This window comes from Rhincodon typus, chromosome 41, assembly GCF_021869965.1.
Source record: "Rhincodon typus isolate 14 chromosome 41, sRhiTyp1.1, whole genome shotgun sequence".
Lineage (NCBI taxonomy): Eukaryota > Metazoa > Chordata > Chondrichthyes > Orectolobiformes > Rhincodontidae > Rhincodon > Rhincodon typus.
In genome coordinates this window covers 10,210,806-10,222,883 of record NC_063372.1, presented here as the reverse complement: position 1 = coordinate 10,222,883, position 12,078 = coordinate 10,210,806, and the positions used below count along the sequence as shown (strand labels likewise).

Genomic DNA, 12,078 nt, shown 5'->3' with positions numbered 1-12,078 from the left:
GGCTGGTTTTGGGATGCGGTAGGGGGAGGGGAGATTTTGAAGCTTGTAAAGTCCACATTGATACCATTGGGCTGCAGGGTTCCCAAGCAGAATATGAGTTGCAGTTCCTGCAACACAATGGTTAGACTTCTTGTGCTTGAACTTCAGGCTGTGATTGGGAGAAACAAAATTCTCCGACTTTGATCCTGCTGGCCAGACTTTCTCTTGTGTTCTCAGCATTTAACCTGACCTCGCTTCCAGACCACTCTCACAGCTCAGTAAATCTTATTACACAAGCACTTGCTGAGTGAAAATGGCATTCACGGAGGATTACATTCATCTTGGTAATCTTGTTTAAACCCGAGCACATGCAATAAACTATGAAGCGCTTGGCAACCAGGCCCCAATTTATACTGAGCACAAGAAAGCAGACACAAGCAGCATTCTTGTGTGGTAAAGAAAATAAACACAATGCATCAATAGATTAAAATCTAAATCTGTAATCACTAAAGAATGGGAATGGTCTCATTTTAGGGATCGTGTTGATCCATTTCTATTATAATTAATCAGCCTGGATCATTTTTGACCTTCAGACATTACCTCTTGCTATTTCACATACAGACAACAGCAGGAAATGAAAGGGAAATATCCCTGAAGCTGTCAGTTTCACCAACGATTGAAGAAATCCAGCTTGGATCAGCATAGGCCAGTGAGTGATATTGGCTTCGCCTCTGTCCTTTTTGGGGGCGAGGGCGATCTTTCTGACAAACCAGTCAAACAGAAACTGACAAAGTGTGAGAAATGGACAAACAAACTTTTCCCAGCGAGACTTACAACGGTGGCTTGGAGCCAGGGGATGTGTGGACAGGGAGAACAAAAATAAAATCAAAACTTCAGCTCAAGAATTCACTCCTCCATTTCCAATGGCCTTCAACGAAGGAACAGATTTGAACATTCGATTGAAATGTTAAATGTCAACAATTCACTGTGGAGGGAACTTTGCACTCTGCCCTTTGTCCAACATTACTGCGTTACTGATGCGCTGGCAAGTTTTGAGGGCAGTCTGTACAAATTAATGTTTAAACCAGGAAAACCCAAACACTTTCTGAAGAAGTGTCTAGGCCCGAAACGTCAGCTTTCCTGCTCCTCTGATGCTGCTTGGCTTGCTGTATTCATCCAGCTCTACACCTTGTTATCTCAAACCCAAACGTGAAATGGTCGAGTCTCAGTAATAGGTGAAATTAGCCAAGTATTAACTTGCCCTGGAACTTTCAGCAAGGTTTGCTAGAATTACTATTTTGCCAAGGCGCAGTGGGGAAAGACCACTGTCTGAGCTCTTCCTGCTGAAGTTAATTGGGGGTCTGTTCAGTTCTTGGGCCCTCCTCGCGCCTTAAACGCATGTAAAATGTAGTCCTGTATGTGCAGGATATGTCCTTGGTTTGTTTGAATAGAGTCAAACTGCAATGTTTGTTCGTTTCCTTGATATGCTACTGTACCGAACCAAACTGCATTCGTGACAACGTATATACACAAAGATAGTTTTTACGAACAAAGCATATTTTTGAAATAAAAAAAATGACATTGTCTTGCCAAGAATAATTGCACCTGTTGTTTTGATTTGAAATGAATTATAATGCTTGCCCAACATCGAGCCCAAAGGTGTGCAGGTTAGGTGGATTGGCCGTGCTAAAAAATTCCCTGTAGTGTCCAGGTTAAGTGGGTTAGCCATGGTAAAATCCCCACGCAGGGTTACGGGGATAGGGTGGGATGCTCTTTGGAGTGCCTCTGCAGACTCGATGGGCTGAACGGCCTCTTTCTGCACTGTGGAAATTCCACGATTCTATGACCTGGACTCGGTTGTCAAACATGCAAGTGATGATGGGCATCAAGGACCAGCTGGATGGTGTGGCGAGGTGTACCCGTTAGCAACCAGGGAAAGAAGGCTGGGCAGACTTTCAAAAGTCAGAACTGGGACACCTTGAAGAAATGTGGGAAGGCCAAGCTCCATTATAAATGCCATAATGAGTGGCCAAAGGCAGGAGAAGTTGATGGTGAGAGGTCCCTTATGACAATGTTTCCCAGCCAATTCTGTTGCTTCATTAAAAGATGTGATCAGCAATACCACCTTCAATGCCAAAAAGGTCATGATGCCTTCTTTGGAGACGTCAAGAGGGGAAGGATAGGGATGGGCCGCAATGGAGGGGAGGGCTACAGGCCCGCTGGGTGTGGGTAAATAAGATGCGATAGGTTTTTTTTATAGGGAGAAAGACAACATTTCACACAGATTTTCTTTCCCCAGGCCCAGTTTACATTTGACACCCCAGGAAAAAGGTTACACCTGAACTATTTTTTCAGAAATTGTCAGGAAAGCGGGACAGTTTCCCGTCAAACGGGAGTGTCCCCGCGAAACCACGCCTTTGATTCACCTGGAATGGAGGCACACAAGAATGGGGTGCTTGTGTTGTACAGAGGTGCACCGTGTTCTAAGATCGGTCTGGTAGCAACCCTATCTCTGGGACAGAAGACCTAGGTTCAAGTTCCAATTGCCCTGAAGGGGAGTTATCACGTGTCTGGATAGCTGATCTAAGGGAATGCTCTTGTGGTCCAGTGGCAGTGCCCCTACCCCTCAACCACAGAGGCCTGGGTTCAAGGCCCACCTGCTCTAGAGGTGTGTGATAAGGCTGGTCAGGAAATTTTTAAATTAAAAAGTATACTTTACAAACAATTCAGGTTGCTCATGACTACAGATCCCAGAGTGAAGTATGTTTATTTCAAAGAAGCAGGCCATTTGGCCCAACTAGTTCATACTGGTGTTTACACTCTATAAGAACCTTCTCCCACCAAAAATTAACTATTTCTGACATGCAGTCACAGGTGTGTTGGCTAACATCAGAAACAATTTGGACACTAAGACCCACAAGCAGCAAATGCGATAAAGTCTGGTCAACATCCTGGGGGTTACCATTGACCAGAAACTGAACAAGACTAGCCATATAAATACAAGAGCAGGTCACAGGCTTGGAATTTGGCTTCAAGTAACTCCCCTCCTGGCTCCCCAAAGCCTGTTCACTATCTACAAGGCAAAACTGTCAGGGGTGTGATGGAATACTCCCCACTTGCCTGGATGGGGGCAGCTCCAACAACACTCAAGAAGCTTGACACCATCCAGGACAAAGCAGCCCCCGCTTGATTGGTACCACATCCACAAACATCTACTCCCTCCACCACTGATGCTCAGTGGGAGCAGTGTGTACCCTCTACAAGATGCACTGCAGAAATTCACCAAAGATCCTCAGACAGCACCTTCCAAACCCACGACCACTTCCATCTACAAGAACAAGGGCAGCAGATACATGGGAACATCACCCCCTGCAAGTTCCCCTCCACTCACCATCCTGACTTGGAAATATATTAATACATAAATCTTTCACGAACCCAGAGCTCATTCACTCCCATTGGCTTTCTTTCTCTTTTTTTTCTTCTTTTGCTCTTTTTCTTTTCTTCTATTTTGTTTCTTTACAGCCTGGAGAGCGGCGGGTGAAGGAGGAGGTCTCTGGTGGCAACGCCAGGACGAGCCGAACATAGGTTCACAAGCAAGGAGCAGGTCCGTGACTGACTGCCCAAGCCCACACCCGCAGGCTAGGCCATTGCTCCTTAATCGGCTTTCCCTGAGTCTAGGAGCCATTAACTGAACTGTGATGAACCTTGTCTTGATTTCATTTTTTTTATCATTATGTATGACTTCTGCCGTTGATGTAGGCCCCATGGTGGGGCGACTTATACCCTTTTCACTGTATTTTTCATGTAAAAGCACACATGACAATAAATTTCTATTATATTCTATTCTATATCGCCGTTCCTTCAGTGTCGCTGGGTCAAAATCCTGAAATTCCCTCCCTAAGGAATCTTAGTGGGTCTACCTAGAGCACATGGACTGCAGCAGTTCAAGAAGGTAGCTCACCCACTACCTTCTCAAGGGGGCAACTAAGGACGAGGCAATAAATGCTGGGCCCAGCCACATCCTGTGAAAGAAATTGAAGCGATTAATCTGGGAGAACCGCAGGCTTTTCTTCAGATAGTACCATGGTTTTATAACGCCAGCTGCACATGGGTTAAAGTCACATTCCAAAAAAGCACACACCTGAGAGTGGGCATTCTGCTTTTAGCATCAAGAATGGCTTTCTAACCCTCTTAACATGAATAGAAAGAGGGAAAATGATTTGAAATAATTTGGCCTTCTACATTGGTCTAATTTCGATCGCATAGGGCATGTAGACAATAGTCTCATGGTTTTTTTAAGAGGATTTCAATACCATGGGGTAATTTTGACCAGATGATGTCAATCCATCAGCCATTACACATTCCTCTCAATTGGAACCAATGAATGTAAAAGCATGGAGAACTGTAAAATGGACAGCTGATTTAATATAAGAATAAAGAACTAGGAGCATGAGTAGACCATTCAGCCCCTCGAACCTGCTCCACCCTTTAATACGATCTCATCTCGGACTCAACTCCACCTTCCTGCCCGCTCTCCGTAACCCTGCAACCCGTTACTAATTAAAAATCTGTCTATCTCCTCCTCACTCAATGTCCCAGTATCCACCACAGTCCAGGGGGAGTGAATTCCACAGGTTCACAACCCTTTGACAGAAGTAATTTCTCCTCATCTCTGTTTTAATTCTGCTACCCCTTATCCTAAAACTGTGACCTCTCATTCTGGGATAACAAGGTGTAGAGCTGGGTGAACACAGCAGGCCAAGCAGCATCAGAGGAGCAGGAAGGCTGACGTTTCGGGTCGGGACCCTTCTTCATTTCTGAAATGTCAGTTTTCTTGCTCCTCTGATGCTGCTTGGCCTACAGAGATTACACGCATTCCTAAACATATAGTTTGATCTGAAAGCAAATGGTCCTCAAACCAGCATCTCTGTCTGGAATTCCATTCAGTCCATAATGTCATGAGCTTTTGGCATTTTACTGGCATGTCAATTCCACTGTTATATTAGGAATTATATTGGGAACAGATCGAAGGTAATTGGCAAAAGAACCGAAGGGGAGAAACTGAAAACAACAAATGCTGGAGATCACAGTGGTCAGTGCATCCAGGGAGAGAGAGCAAGCTAATGTTTCGAGTCTAGAAGACTCTTCATCAGAGCTGACGTGAAGTGTGAAGGGGGCAGCATTTATGCAATAGTTGAGGCGGGGGGAGAGTTGGAGTGCTGGGGGAGAAAAGATGCTGACAGTTGAGATTAAGTGATGGGAATGTGAGAATGGCAGAACAATGGTGTGTCTAACTGCCAGAGCGGGAAGGACAGACTGTCCCAATGGGGTGTGGGGAGGGGAGAGAAGGTGACAGAGAATGGATCAAAGTAATACTAAAAGAAAGGGAAGGAATGGGTTCACAATCTGAAGGTGTTGAACTCAATATTGAGCCCAGAAGGTTGTAAAATGCCCAGCCTGAAGATGAAATGTTGTTCTTCCAGTTTGTGCTGTGATTCACTGGAGCTGAGGACAGACATGTGGGTGTGTGAGCAGGACACTGTGTTAAAATAACCGACTCTGGAAAGGTTGGGGTCATGCTTGCGTACGGACTGGAAGTGTTAGAGAAGGGGAGAAACGCTTTCTTTTGGCTATGCAATGAGTTGTTGCACTCTGGAACTGAAAGACTAGTGGAAATAGATTCTAAAAGAAAATTGGAGAGAGACGGTGGGGGGGTGGGGGGGGGTGGTGAGGGAGGGGGCAGTGCGGAAGGGAAAGTGTGCGGAGGGTGGGGAAGGAGCAGGGGAGTCAGCCTAACTGGATAGAATCATAGAATCCCTACAGTGTGGAAACAGGCCATTTGGCCCATTGAGTCTAGACTGACTCTCCGAATAGCATTCCACCCAGACCCACCCTCCTACCCTATCCCTGTAACCCCGCATTTCCCACAGCCAATCTACCTAGCCTGCGCATCCCTGGACACTATGAGCAATTTATTATGGCCAATCCACCCAACCTTTTTTTTAATTTCAAAAATATACTTTATTCATAAAAACTATCTTAATATATGTACATGGTCACAAAGGCAGTTCAGTTCTGTACAGTAGCATAATCAAGGAAACAAATATTGGAGTTTGAATGTATCCAAACAAACCAAAGGCTCCTTTTGCTTGAACAAGACCATGTTTATATGCATTTGAGGTACTGGGAGGGTCCGATAACTGAACGGACCCCCATTTACCTTCAGCAGAAAGATCTCAGACGGTGGTCCTTCCCCACTGCCCCTTGGCGAAAGCTGCCCCAAGATTTAGCGTGTCCCTCAGCACACGTAGTCTTGGAGCTTGGGATGTGCCAGTCTGCCACACTCAGTCGGGGTCAACTGCTTGCTCTGGAAAACCAACAAGTTTCGGGCAGGCCAAAGAGAGTATTTCACCAAGTTGCTGGCCGTCCAGGTGCAGTTGCAAAGAGACAGCACAAGAGTCTGTGGCACAGGTCTGGGCTGAATGAGCAGATTCTTAGCCTAGACAGCAAACGGGCCGCTCATTACAAGTGATCCCAAGCTTGAAGGAAGGGAAAAATGTGAAGCAGTTTGGTTTCCCAGTCCTGACAGCTATCCAGGGACCACCCCCCCACCACCGGCCCCAGCTGCAAGATATATGTGAAGAGGATGTCACATGACAGAGAATTGGTGCTGGCTGAGAAAGCACCTTCTTGCCTATGCATGTGTTGCCCTGGTTACTTCAGTGTAAATCACCTGTCGTTACAGAGAGCAAGTAAAAACCTGAAACAAACGGAGAAAAACTCATGTTGTACTTAATTTAATTAACAAGTTACCCTGACTGAATTGCGAAAACTTTCTCCAGATATCCACTGTGCAGAGTTCGTCATTATCCGTGCCTATATTTTCAACAGAGCTTCTGACAATTCTCTTTTGCTCGTGATAAGCCTTAATCGTTTTGATTTGATTTACCTGGACAATAAGGAGATGAAGACCGTTTCTGCCCCCACGTTCTCTTGGTTTCCAGTAGTTTGGAACAATCCTGGCACCCTTTCTTCCCTAAGTTTTCCACTTTGAATGCAGATAAAGACGAGACAATGTGAAAGCACTTAGCATTTAAGGAAAGCTTATGCAACAGGCTGAAACAAGCACTCCCCAGAGGGTGGAGTTTGAAAGTCATAAAGAAGCTAATCATTGCAGATCAATAGGCGTGCAAATACATTCTGCATTTTCAATGAGGAGGAGATTTTAAGAGAATTGCACTGAAATAAGAATGACTGAAATCATAACAAGGTTACAACTAGAATTAGAGAGAGTTGGTATACATTATTGTATGTACCAGAGTACAGGTTCACTGTGGGTTACCAGTTGAGACACGTTGGTGTTGTTCTGGTTTAGAGAAGAAATATGTAGCAGATGCAATAACACCATGCGATAGCACCCTGCACACCAGTCGCTGAAAGTAAGCATTGCAGGTGCAGCAGGCTGTGAAGAAAGTAAATGGTCTGTTAGCCTTCATAGTGAGAGGGTTCGAGTCCAGGAGCAGGGATGTCTTGCTGCAATTGTACAGGGCCTTGGTGAGACCACACCTGGAGTATTGTGGGCAGTTTTGGTCTCCTTATCTGAGGAAGGATGTTCTGGTGATGGAGGGAGTGCAGCAAAGGTTTACCAGACTGACTCCTGGGATGGCAGGGCTGACGTATGAAGACAGACTGGATCGGCTAGGACTGTATTCACTGGAGTTTAGAAAAATGAGGGGGGAGTCACATACAGCCCTATAAAATTCTAACAGGATTAGACAGGGTAAACGGAGGAAGGATGTTTCTGATAACCAAGGGGTCACAGTCTAAGGATATGTGGTATGCCATTTAAGACTGAGATGAGGAGAAATGTCTTCATCCAGAGAGTGGGGGGGCCTGTGGAATTCTCTACTTTCAAAAAGGAGTTAGATATAGTTCTTAGGGCTAAAGGGATCAAAGGGTGTGGGGGAGAAAGTGCGAACAGGGGACTGAGTTGGATGATCAGCCACGATCAGATTGAATGGTGGAGCAGGCTTGAAGGGCTGAATGGCCTGCTCCTATTTTCTAAGTTTCTATGGTGTATTCAAAACAATAAATTGTGATGGACAAAATTTCTTGAAGCCAAAACATTGCGCAGCAGAAGGGAAAACAGGCAATACAATTGCTTCGTGAAATGGTGTTGAAATAGTTAAGGCTACAGCTGAACAAAATCCGAGAGTCTAGGGTTGAGACATACGTCAACATGACCTATGAACAAATCTAACAGAAATTGAACAGTGTGGCTGAAACAGGAGAGCACAAGATAGAGGAAGAGGGTGCAAGGCTTCTGTCAGGTCCTGTTTTCTCTGCTTTCTCTCCACAGATGCTGCCAGACCTGCTGAGCTTTTCCAGCAATTTCTGTTTTCATCCTGTTTTTTGTTGCTGGTAGACGGAAGAAACATTCAAGAACTGGAGGTAGCACAGAGAGAAACAATAAGATATACCCGCGGAGTATTAGAGCGGTTTAGTTATGCAGAAAGACAGAAGATTTCACCCAGCTATTAAATTATGAGAATGAAAAAGGACAATTAAAAACATTACATTGAATCGTGCAAAACATGAGTTTGAATTCGCAAAGGCAATGTTGGGATTAGTATCAGGAAACTCTTCAAATATAGTAATCAGCATTTGGAGTAGGCTCCAGAGAGAGAATAGCATGAAAGTCTTAGAATTATTTAAGAGACAATGATATATGACAACAATGGAGCATTAAGTATCTCCAGATGGATGAAATTATCAGGATGTATCCACTCATGAACTCAAGAACCTCATTGAGTCTGTGTTTGCACTGATTAAAGTTTTTCAGTTGTGAGTTTTTTATTTGGTGTGTGGGGAATATGTGGAGACATTTTTTCGGAGAATTGGCTTCATTTAGGGAGGGCTGCACTTTCCCACCCCACTGAAGAAGACCCAAACGCTTTGCTAATCGAATCAGCGATGAAATCAATCCTTTACTTTACAGAGTAGGACTCATTTCATTCAATGTTGAAAACTCAAACTGGCAGCAGTGCTAATTATAATACGAGTTCCAAAACAGCCACAGCTAAAAGCAGAAACATGAGTTCAGGCAAGTTAATTAGACTTTTTTTTGACAAACTAAATGAAATGAAAACAAAAGACTGCTGTATTTGAGTGACCAATTCTTCAGAAATACAATAATAGTTTCCTTAAAGGCATGTGTGCAGCAATAACACTATGCAACCTCTACCTACTAAGATGGGCCTTTGGTTAACGTGTAGCATCATGGTCAGAAAATCCCAGAACTCTGAAATTCTTGACAGCCTCTGTAACAATTGAAATAAACAGCGATAGTTTTAAAAATGGGATCGGCCAGGGCGAAAAATTTGCTTTTTCCAACTTGTCCAGTTTTGATGAGGAGCCGGAAACACAGCTTCAGTGTATTTATTCTCCCAATGACTGTGTCGTGGTTTCCTGACCTACTTTCCTGGGATGCCTTACTGCTTTCAGACTGTTGCAGTTGTCCTGTACCCTACAGAGCAGATAACTCCACAAAGGAGAGGTGTGGTTTCTTTCTTCCCCTCACCCCCCAATCCTCATTTAACTATCGAGTTTGTACCTTCAGGAGGGATGAGTATGAATGAAAAGTTTGGACTTGGAGCATAAAGACTAGAATTATAAATATAAAGCCTGCCTGCCCACAGAGTTCAAGAGCAAAAGAACAAAGGAGAAGTACAGCACAGGAACAGGCCCTTCAGCCCTCCAAGCCTGTGCCGATCACCAAGCTCTGGCTAAACTAAAAAACAAACCTTCTGCCCTTATTCGCTCCGTATCCCTCCATTCCCTCCCTATTCATGTAACCATCCAGGTGCCTCTTAAATATAACCAATGTGCCCGCTTCCACACCTCCTCTGGTAGTGTATTCCAGGCTCCTATCACTCTCTGCATGAAAAACTTTCCTCGCACATCTCCCTTAAACTTTCCCCCCTCTCACCTTGAAGTGTGTCCCCTTGTAATTGAAACTTCAACCCTGTGAAAAAGCCTCTGACTGTCCACCCTATCTATGCCTCTCATAATTTTGTAGACTTCTACCAGGTCTCCTCTCTGTTGCCGTCTTTCCAGTGAAAACAATCCTAGTCTTTTTTAACCTTTCCTCATCACCAATGCCCTGGAGACCAGGTAACATCCTGTTGAACCTTCTCTGTACTCTCCCCAAAGCTTCCACATCCTTCTGGTAGTGTGGTGACCAAAACTGCACACAACACTCCAAATGCGGCCTAACAAGGATTTTATATAGCTGCAACATGGTTTGCCAACTCTTGTATTCCATGCCCCAGTCGATGAAGGCAAGTATGCCATATACTTTCTTAATCACCTTGGTTACCTGTGTTGCCACTTTTAGGGAACTGTAGGCCTGCATGCCCAGTTCCTTCCACAGCAAGGTCCTGAGCTCAGGCCGGGTTAAGTGAGGCACAGTGGAAGGAACTAGCCTGACTCTCTCCTACCAATGTCACAGACCTCTTCCCAGTCAATTTCTCTTGCCCTCCATGCAGCCAATGACATGCAGGATGCAAAGAACAAGCCAGGAAGGCCTTGTGTTTGATGCCTGCTCTGTCTAGATTGAGTTGATGTCAGCTGGGAGGACGCTGGGACAGCTAACACTGGCCTGTTTCTCTCCCCCTGGCTAGGGAGGCAAGCACTTGGGGCTCCTGAGTCTGATTGCAATCTTGAAATGCACACGTACCCATCATCAGTGAGAACAGCAACAACAACTTGCATTCAAGTGGTGCCTTTCCAGCAGAAACCCTCCCCTCCCCCCAAGACAGAACTTGACACTGAGCCACATAAGGAGATATTAGGTCAGGTGACCAAAAGCTTGGTCAGAGAGATTGGTTTTAAGGAGTTTCTTTAAGGAGGATAGGGAGGTGGAGAGGAGTGGGGGGTGGAATTCCAGAGCCTGGGGTCCAGGCAGCTGAAGGTGCAGCCATCAATGGCAGAGCGATTAAAATTGGAGCTGCTCAAGAGGCCAGGATCGGAGGAGCACAGAAATCTCGGAGGGTGTGTGGCCAGAGGAGATAGGGAGAAGCGAAACCGCGGAGGAATCGGAAAACGAGGATGGAACTTTTGAACTCAAGTTGTTGCTTAACTGGGAGCTAGTGTAGATCAGTGACTACAGGATCGATAGAGGAACAGGATTTTCTGGATCACCTCAAGTTTATGAAGGGTAGAATCTGGGAGGCCAGACAGGAGAATAGTCACATCGAGAGTGACAAAGGCGTGCGGGATTCAGCAGCGAAGTTGAGACAACAGTAAGGTTACAGAGGTGAAAATAGAAGGTGTTAAGTGATGAAGCCAATATGTGGTTAGGGTAGCTCACCTCAGTGGCCAATACAGTAAAGTTGTGAATGGTCAGATTCAACTTGCAACAGTTGCCTGGGAAAAACATGGAGTCTGGGGGCTAAGGACCAAGCCTACATGTGATGCCTCCACTGCTTCAGTTCATATTCAGAAAATGGACCCTCAAGTGAGCCATGTAATGGTTACCAGACGCCAGGGAATCTTAGCATGAGTTAACAGCTCCAGGAGAGTAAAGAGAAATACAGACAATTGGGGGTTTATAGAGAATAAGCCTCAAAGTAATAAATACCTAGAGAGATAAGATGTAAATATTCTGAAGGTTCATTTTCATTGATCAGACATGCGGCATATTTGGAGCACAGTGAACAGATATCTTGAATGAACGTGTGTAAGGGAATTGAGGGGAGCGGGCTGTGTCCCCACCAGTACGATCAGCAACTCTGCTTCCTTACATACTAACCCCACTTATTGGGACGTGAACATGGTGGTCATCTAAACCAAGTAGCACACTAAAGGAAGCCTCAATGTTTTTTCGATGCGAGCATTACGAACACTGAGAAGTAGAGAGCGATGCCAGCTTGCAAAGCACTGTAAAGTGCTGAGAGATAGTAGGAATTGCTGATGCTGGAGTCTGAGATAACAAGGTGTAGAGCTGGAGGAACACAGCAGGTCAGGCAGCATCAGAGGAGCAGGAAAGCTGACGTTTCGGGTCAGGACCCTTCTTCAGCTTTCCTGCTCCTCTGATGC

The 12,078-nt window shown here is 45.1% G+C and overlaps 1 protein-coding gene across 1 annotated transcript in view; it reads right to left on the bottom strand.

Annotated features, from left to right (window-relative positions):
* Positions 1-7,044, bottom strand: part of rdh5 (retinol dehydrogenase 5 (11-cis/9-cis)) — a 24,079-nt gene extending 17,035 nt beyond the window's left edge. Inside the window, exon 1 of the mRNA XM_048618931.1 lies at positions 6,929-7,044. The gene's annotated coding sequence lies outside the window, so the exon portion shown is untranslated. The remainder of the gene's footprint in view (positions 1-6,928) is intronic.
* Positions 7,045-12,078: the final 5,034 nt, after the last annotated feature.